This window comes from Ornithodoros turicata, chromosome 5, assembly GCF_037126465.1.
Source record: "Ornithodoros turicata isolate Travis chromosome 5, ASM3712646v1, whole genome shotgun sequence".
In the NCBI taxonomy this organism is placed as follows: Eukaryota; Metazoa; Arthropoda; class Arachnida; order Ixodida; family Argasidae; genus Ornithodoros; species Ornithodoros turicata.
In genome coordinates, this window is record NC_088205.1 from 42,916,197 (window position 1) to 42,925,463 (window position 9,267).

The following is a 9,267-nucleotide window of genomic DNA, read 5'->3' on the forward strand; positions in this document are numbered from 1 at the left end:
ATTTCTAACCAAATTCTTCACGCTGTGTTGTTGCGTTGCTGGTCTTGTGGTATACTGAGCGCGTTACGGATTTGCGTTCTTGGGTTCAATCCTTGGTGTGGTACTTTTTTTTATACACATATCATATAGTATTTTTTATTTCATTTCTTAGAATTCAGGTACGCTTGCTCATAAAATTGGCTTTGCCTGCCTGCAGATCACTACCGTAGGCGCGACGTAATTTAGTAGTTTCGATAAGATAGCACAGTATAGGATTAGTTCATGCCTGTCCCTGTAGAAGCAGAACGGCTGAACATTCGCCAATATGACTCTTTCGTTAACTAGCTTAACTTGCGTAGTTGCAGCTCCTGTATGTCGGCGACAGCCCAGCAGCTAGCGCATTTGTACTACATTGGTACTGATTGACGAACAGCAGATCTGCAATAGCGATCTCTGGACGTCCCTGTCTACTCTTTTTTAATTGCAATACACATTATTGTCAAGTACATTGTTCATGTATATATTAATTTCAACTAAAGGTTAACTAAGGCCATAGCTGCCTTTGCATCATGAAATTGTTCACAAGTAGACCAATGTATCTACCGTGGCGTCGCTCATGATCATAGTCGGCGCCACCAGTTATTAATATTAAGATCATGCCTTTCTCACGCGGACCAATCATTTCGCTTCACGAGCTTCTATAGCGCGATTTTTGATTTCGCAACGACATTCAACCAACAGAAAAGGTTTGATGCATATTTCAATTCTGAGCCACGCGTTGCGTTTTTTTTTTACCTGAGCACGAGCTCTCGTGCGTGCCCCGCGTGCCCACAGTGTTATTGCCGTGCAGATGACGTTAAAAGTTCTCTTTCTTATCTCTCCTCCTTGTCCCTCCCCGAATTTTTCCTCCTCCCATATCCTCGTGCAAATCTGTCAAGTCGGCTTTCTTGCATGGTTGTCTGTTATCCCGCGAAGCCGGCTTTCTGTGTCGTGTCCCTGAATTCTGGTCAAGTGTCACGTCGGAATATTAAACTTAGCTAATGTGCTCGAAATTACTTACACCTATCAGATTCTAACATCTCAGACTTTTTATAATAGCACTTGTAATTTTGATTGTAATTGTATTGATTAAGAATATCTTCTTTGATTAAATGCGCTATCACTTCTGATTCATTGAAAAATTGTGATTACTGTTAATAAAAATATTGTGTTTGATTTGTGATACCTATTCAATGCTAATGTGTCATACCTGTAATAAGTATATTCTTTGTTACGTGTATTGTGTTCCTTCTATTTCAGATTTTTTTGCTAAGTTTTTCCCATTCACGCAGAGTCATAACATAATTCCTAATGACTTTAATAAATATATTTTCACTTGTACTTTTGTGTATGGCTATCCTTTGCATGTAAACAGCCTACTGCACACCTGGTGTAGCTGGAAAAATTACGATTCAAGCCGACTCAGGCTGAAAAATGACAAAAGAAGTCGACCCAGGCTGAATGGTAAACGCGCACGCAGCCCACCGGCCACGCGACGCCCACAACAGCAGCCCTCCACCCGAGCGCCGCCCACCTGTCGCGGGAAGGAAGTCGGCCCAAGTAGGAAAATTGTGAAAGAATTCAGCCCAGTGTGAAGGGTAAGTGCGCACGCAGCCCTCCGGTCACGCTCCGGCCACCACAGCAGCCCTCCACCCGAGCACCGCCCACCTGTCGCGGGAAGGAAGTCGGCCCAAGTAGGAAAATGGTGAAAGAAGTCAGCCCAGGGTGAAGGGTAAGCGCGCACGCAGCCCTCTGGTCACGCTCCGCCCACCACAGCAGCCCTCCACCCGAGCACCGCCCTGTTACAGGTGGTGAATGTTTTTCGGCTGGGTTTTTCTCCTTCACCTGATTGGCATCACAATTGGCACAATTCCCAGCAATATTGGCTTTAATAAATATATCTAAACTTGATTGGCATTAATAAATATATTTTCACTTGTACTTTTTCACTTGTCTCTGCATGTAAACCGCTCACCTGTTGTATCGGAAAAATATATGAAGTCGGCCCACGTATGGCCAAAGAAGTCTGCCCAGGCTGAAAAATACGCTACGATGAGCGCACGCGCAGCCCTCCCCCGCCGTGAGCGCGCGGACAACCCTCCGCACACGCGCCGCGCAGGGAAAAATACGCGCAGGGCTCAGGGGCAGGGGTGCCATAGTTTCTCACCCCCGTAGTCTCGGCCAGACCTATTACTACTAATATAAGATAGCAAATACTGCCACAAAATTGTAATTAAGATAGAATATATACTTCAAAATTAAATTAATTGAGTTAGAGTAGCAAATACTTCCAAAAGTATTTAGGATACACTTAAGATACGTCGGTAGGCTTCGTAGAAAAACACGTGAATGTGAGTTTGACACATGCTTGAGTTTGGTATCTTCCCGGTCATCAAAGCATCTTCTTCTTGGGTAAGCAAAGCTTGCATTTCACTGAAATATTATGGGTTTCCGAAATACTATATTCGAAAAACGTCGGAACGTAAGGCCAAGTGAGTGAACGCGCCTCTTTCGTTGGCTCCATTCTGTGAACTGACAATTGGTGCAGAATGACTTCTTTATGTCCCTAAATACAAAAGCCCCAACGGCCTGCGGCGGTCACTGACCGATCTGTCACACGTTACAAAGAGAAACAGTAGAAGCTTGCAAAGTAGGGGTGTCCTAGAGCTAGAAGGCTAGAACAGAGCCAGAGGAGATATCTAGCTCAGAGCTCTGTTGCAGGTAGGGTTGCCACCAGGCCGGTATTATAGGTAGGAAGGTGATACCGGCAGCGTTTTGCCGGTATTTGTTGCTCAATACCTTTTCACAAGGGCTTTTGCGAGGTTTTCGCTTCAACATTTCACTACAGCTTGAATAAATCTGGAGCAAAGTCCCAATTCCGCAGTCACCAGTCGTTTTCTTATTTATTCATTATTATTATTATTATTGTTATTCATCAAGTCTTGTGTTAGGAGGGGACAAGATCAGTGGTTGTGGAAAGCTATTGGTGGTTGTGTCGAGCCAGACAGACTTAGGCCGTATACAACCATCATGAGATCTCCTCCTGCAAAGAAGGGTTTGTGTGCATCGATGCGTTTTTCAGAGTAAATAACAATCCGGTTGCTCCAATACGATCCAGTGTACCGTTCATGCCTGTTTATAGCAATTTCTAACATCAATGATCCAGCTACACACAGGAACTTATGTTTCCTCGTATTATCTCTCTGTCTCTGTGTGTCCTCATCCACCCCTCACCCACTTTCCCTTTCCCGCGAGCATATCCCCTTTCCCTCTATACCACCTCCTCTCCCTCAGCCGGTATTTTTCACTACGAAAGCTGGCAACCCTAGTTGCAGGTGCAGGGCACACATCATAAAACACTTGCTCTCGCTGGAATTGTGCACCTGGCACAAGACCTTGAATTCGGATTTTCCTGTGAGGTCAACGTGGAGGGTCGAATGGACGTGGGAATGGAAATTCCCGGAGAGCAAGCATGCGAATGAAAAAGATGAGAAACTGGAAAACTGAGCGGCGACCGAAAAAGTAGTTAGAGTATTAAATAGAAAATACCACAAAATGTATTTGAAATAGAGTACAAACACTCCCCCCAAAAAATATTGAGTAAGATACCAAAATACGAGAAATAGTATTGAAAATACAGTGCCTTAAATACAATACTCTAAATTCGTACAAATCTGGTTCAGGTGGCGCCTCCGTCCAAAAAGCGCTGCGTTTCTTTTTTCATTTTATTTCGCAAAAAAATGCACTAAACAGGGGTTTCTCTTGCAGAAATATGATCAGAAATATAGTCACCAAAGAACCAAATCGCGACAAAAAATACAAACCCACAGTGTTACCAGCTGCACAGGGGGTTGTTTGACACCAGACGTCGCGCCGCTGCACAACGCCGAATTTTTCATAACAAATTAAAAATATTTAGAGCGCGTTGTCTGGCGCATGGTTCCACATATGGCATTTACAAGCAACAAAGTCTCAAGTCACGCCGCCAGTATATCTTGCTTGTCCAGACTTTACAATACCTTTAACGACCTCAACGAGTCTATTTAATGTCTAACTTGAAATAAGCCATGGGCGTTTAGTTGGCGACAGGTGCGCTACGTGCGCTGTCTTATCCGTAGCGGGTACAAGTTGCTCAGGGATCAGTTGCGATGGACAATAAATATGGTGCGCCGTGTGTCGAGATTTTGGCGCACGTTATCGAACCCTCAGGTGGGCAAAATTAATCCACAGGCCCGTCCACTGTGCTGTCCACTCATGATCACAGTTGTCTCGCGAAGTAAAGCCACGAATGATTAAACATCATCCGTAGCTTTGTTACTCGGTGCGCGTCCCGGACTCCACCGGATTAATACGCGTGGCCTACGTACGTTGATTAGTCTTATATGCTATGGGGATTTCACGTGTTACATATACCGACTTCCGAAGAACGATGTTATGTCTTCGAGACCGGTCGCATAGTATATTTATTATGTAGCTCGGTGTAGCTGTAGCTCTATGTAAATAATAGCAAATTGGGAGAAGACAGTTTTGCAGTAGAAAGACAGCATATTTATTATGTAGCTCGGACAAGCTTGATTGACTTTCATCAATAGCTGATTCTTGAAGTCTTGCTCTGCCATCCTAGCAGGCCGAGGTGTCTCCGGCAGCTGATAGAGGCCAAATATGACAATTACGTTAGTGTCAGACCCACACATACCGTGGGGTCCAATGACCTATCCGAAGTTAGCAATACCACAGTGCATGTGAGCCGTAGTTATTTCCTCCAGGTTCGAATAAAAAAAAAGTGAACATGTGTTTGGTATAATTCCCGTTACGGAACACGTAGGCATGTCCACGGGGGGGGGGGGGGGGGGGTATGTTTAATAGAGTGAAAAAAAACAAAAAACAACGGCAATGTCAGCCAGGCTTCCACAGGCTTCATGTCGAGCGCTAGGCGGACCAGTGACAATGAATAAAATAATAAATATGACGGTGAAGAAAGGGTGGGGCATAAAAATAGCGGTATCGGTAACGATATGGAGATCGCGTTACCACAAATTTGTAAAGGAAATACTTTTCCGATATCGATTTAGAAAAGTATCGCGATCCGCACTCCGATACCGAAATAAATATCGATTACAGTAACGGTGTTACGTACAACACTGGAATGCACTGCCAATGCCACTGAGCACGCGTACTCAGACTTAGTATGCGTTTAAGACTCGTGCTCAAGTTTTATGCAAACTGGCCCAGATCGGTACTAAATAGTCTGCATCCAATTCAGTTGATGGTTGAAACGTGTTCGGAATTCTTCAGGTACTGATTCAGGGCGAATGATCAGGAGAAATTAAGTTTCACTTGAAAAAGACTGACTGTATATACAGGGTGTCCCAGAAAACGTGTCATTGAATTATAATTTAAAAAATACGCCACCTAGAATCATGAGGACTCGCTGTTGGGCACGTTGGTGACTATACATGAAGATCCAAAACACAGCGCGAGAAGACACGACGGAAGAAGTGAGGACAGGACAGGCGCTGACTCCAACGAACAGTTTAATAACACAAAAACTAGTACGCAGGCGCACAGCCGCCAACCCAGTCACCCCACATTGGTCCAAGAGCGCAGACGCTCAGACAGACACAATCACTACCGCCTCGACAACATCCTCCTCTCCCCCGATAACAAAGACACAGAAGTTTGGCTCACACACCTACCGCCTCTATCCCCGATAAAAAACGCTTCAGATAACTCCCGCGCACCCTTATCTCTGCTCCTAGATAGCACAACAATCTGACTAAATAGCGGAGTACACTTACATTTGGTAACATGTGTAGCGGCCGGTGGACAGCGACGAAGATGGCCACGCGCCTGGAGCACCTGCCTCAGTTCCACCGGCGCGGCCATGGAGACAGGCCACAGTCATCGCCTCTCCGTGGCATACCATCATCGCCGGTCGGGGCTCATGTAGAGGAAGACCATCGTCCTCTACATTTGGTGACCCGAACAACGAACACCATGTTCGGCATAATTCGGCCCAGTACCATCCCAAATTTCACAACGACGGCTATTATGGGGCAGCAACATCCGCTCACCTGCTCAAGACAGCAGACGATGGCGCTAGGGCCCACCTATCGTGAGTCACCGAGCACGTCTCTCCGCCGGGGCTCGTAATCGGAGGCTACGCTCACTTCTGACCCGGCACTCTTCGACTTCAACGCCCCGTACCGGTCGCGGTACGCCGTGGTCCGCACTCTTCTTCAGGCCGCCACGTACTTCGCGATGGCACACCCCGGCATCACCAGCGACTGTTCAATGAGCAACACGCTCCACTACTGGTATCGGTACGTCGCTGTTCTTACGCCCTGACGCCGCACATGCGTCAGCTCGGCAACGCTTTCCGGAGGTCGCTCGCGGAAATGTCTCACGCTGCCCCCATCGCCCTGCTTCCACTTGACACGACGCAAGCTGATCACTGGCGCAGCAGCACGACGGCACAACGCACTAAATCGACCGTCCGCAACAACGTTCTGCAACGAATGTCCACGCCCGCTATCCTGCCGCGCCTGCTGCCGCGAACTCAAGCCGTACTTTCTCAATTCTCAAGCCTCAGTTTCCCACGTCCACGTGCCGTCGCCATTCCTCCCGCCTTAGTATCGACGCGCAAGCGCCGCTCCGCGTCTGAGGGGGGGAGTGATGTAGCGGCCGGTGGACAGCGACGAAGATGGCCACGCGCCTGGAGCACCTGCCTCAGTTCCACCGGCGCGGCCATGGAGACAGGCCACAGTCATCGGCTCTCCGTGGCATACCATCATCGCCGGTCGGGGCTCATGTAGAGGAAGACCATCGTCCTCTACACATGCATAGGCAAATGACGCGTGTCCGCACTAGACAAAGACCTTTCATGCTCTCGGGCCCTGTCGTTAACACACCGGCCGGTCTGGCCAATGTACACCCTATCGCATGTGAGCGGGATCTCATAAACTACCCCCACCGCACAGCTAACGTACTGGTGCTGATGGCTCTTGCCACAAGAGACTTTAGGCTTACTACGATCAACTTTCGAACAAAGGCCCGAGAGCCTGCAAGGTGCTGGAGAGTTTGTTGGAGAGTTTCGCGGCCCAGGTGGACAGGTTGGGTGCTGCTGGATTCCCCACAAGGCTGTTGGCGAGTGTAGCCGAAGGCCTTCTCCAAAAGGTTAAAGGAAAGGTGCGGAAACCTAGGGGGGAAGTCGCGAGGGGTTCTACTAGATGTATGGTTGTTCCGTACGTGCACAGAGTATCGCACAATTTGAAAAGAGTGGCTAATAGGTACGGTGTACCTATGGTATTTTCGGCACCTTGCAGGCTCTCGGGCCTTTGTTCGAAAGTTGATCGTAGTAAGCCTGAAGTCTCTTGTGGCAAGAGCCATCAGCACCAGTACGTTAGCTGTGCGGTGGGGGTAGTTTATGAGATCCCGCTCACATGCGATAGGGTGTACATTGGCCAGACCGGCCGGTGTGTTAACGACAGGGCCCGAGAGCATGAAGGGTCTTTGTCTAGTGCGGACACGCGTCATTTGCCTATGCATGTTACCAAATGTAAGTGTACTCCGCTATTTAGTCAGATTGTTGTGCTATCTAGGAGCAGAGATAAGGGTGCGTGGGAGTTATCTGAAGCGTTTTTTATCGGGGATAGAGGCGGTAGGTGTGTGAGCCAAACTTCTGTGTCTTTGTTATCGGGGGAGAGGAGGATGTTGTCGAGGCGGTAGTGATTGTGTCTGTCTGAGCGTCTGCGCTCTTGGACCAAGGTGGGGTGACTGGGTTGGCGGCTGTGCGCCTGCGTACTGGTTTTTGTGTTATTAAACTGTTCGTTGGAGTCAGCGCCTGTCCTGTCCTCTCTTCTTCCGTCGTGTCTTCTCGCGCTGTGTTTTGGACCTAGAATCATGCGGTCAACGGCATTTGTCTGTTTTGTAGGCCTCGCGTTCAGAGGCAGAGGAGTGTATTGTCATCAAACAAGATAATTGCTGTAGGCAGAGGGTTGGACCTAACGCTGCTGAGACAAGAACATAAGTCGCAATGTAGCGTATTACACGGAGCTTGAACTACACATGTGACGGTGTGGTAAATAATCGCAGGCATTAATTCTGACGTGGTTGCATCGGGTATATTCCACCACACATCGGGTGACAGGGGATTTACGAGTATACTAATCATCTTCCTCAATATCTTCAACATGTGGGACACTTCTACTTTGTCTCCAGATCAGACGAAAACTTCCTTGCAGTTGTAATTGGCGGTCGCATTTCGTTGGTCCTATGGTAGACTGGTTGCTGCGAGTCCCTGGCCAGTCCCTGAGCAGGATGTAACGGGGTGTATACTATGAGTGAACATTGGAAGTATACGAGGTGTCCCAGAAAACGTGTCATTGAATTATAATAAAAAAAAACTACACCACCTAGAATCATGCGGTCAACGGCATTTGTTCTTATTAGGTTTTTGCCAACTCCTAATGTGAATGTCATGTATCGTAAGTTTAATTATGTAAATATTTGCGAACTGAACTCGGAAATTTGCCAAGTAAAGGTTATTTTTTTACCCCACCAATATGAAGAGCGTGCCGAATTCACTCAAGTTCATGATAATTGACAGTGATATTCACGAGCTATCCCATCGGAAAAAATAGCCGAACATCTTGCTTTTTCGTAGCACTGCATCATAACGCGCGACGACTTTCTGAGCGCAATCGCTCTGAGTCCGACGAAAGGAGGTTCTAAACCCAGCAACCAGAGTGATAGTAGAAAAAGTGACAGTTCCTGAAATTGGGAGAAGGAAAGTGCAATCCCAGCGAAAGTCGGACGCGATAAGCCATACCTGTGTTATCTCTTTCTGCGTTGCGGGTGTGGGCTAGGTTTCCAACCTCCTGTCGTCGGACTGACAAGGATTGCGCTGAAAAATTTGTCGCGCGCTAGCTCCATAGAGCATGATGTTCGGCTATTTTTTCTGATGGGATAGCCCCTGAATATCCCTGTCAATTATCATTAATTTGAGTAAATTAGACACGCTCTTCCCATTGGTGGGGTAAAAAAGTGACCTTTACTTGGCAAATATCCGACTTCAGTTCACAAACATTTACGTAATTAAACTTACGTTACACGACATTCACATCAGGAGGTGGCAAAAACCTAGTAAGAACAAATGCCGTTGACCGCATGATTCTAGGTGGTGTAGTTTTTTTTTATTATAATTCAATGACACGTTTTCTGGTATATACTGTATAGTAAACCTCAGGA

General features: G+C 47.2%; 1 long non-coding RNA gene across 1 annotated transcript; it reads right to left on the reverse strand.

Annotated features, from left to right (window-relative positions):
• Positions 1-4,411: 4,411 nt before the first annotated feature.
• LOC135394408 (uncharacterized) lies at positions 4,412-6,882 on the reverse strand. Its single transcript, XR_010422884.1, has 3 exons — positions 6,093-6,882; positions 5,817-5,985; positions 4,412-4,664 (listed from the first exon to the last, which is right to left on the reverse strand). It is a non-coding gene; the product is annotated as an uncharacterized LOC135394408 (long non-coding RNA).
• Between the last annotated feature and the right edge of the window lie 2,385 nt (positions 6,883-9,267).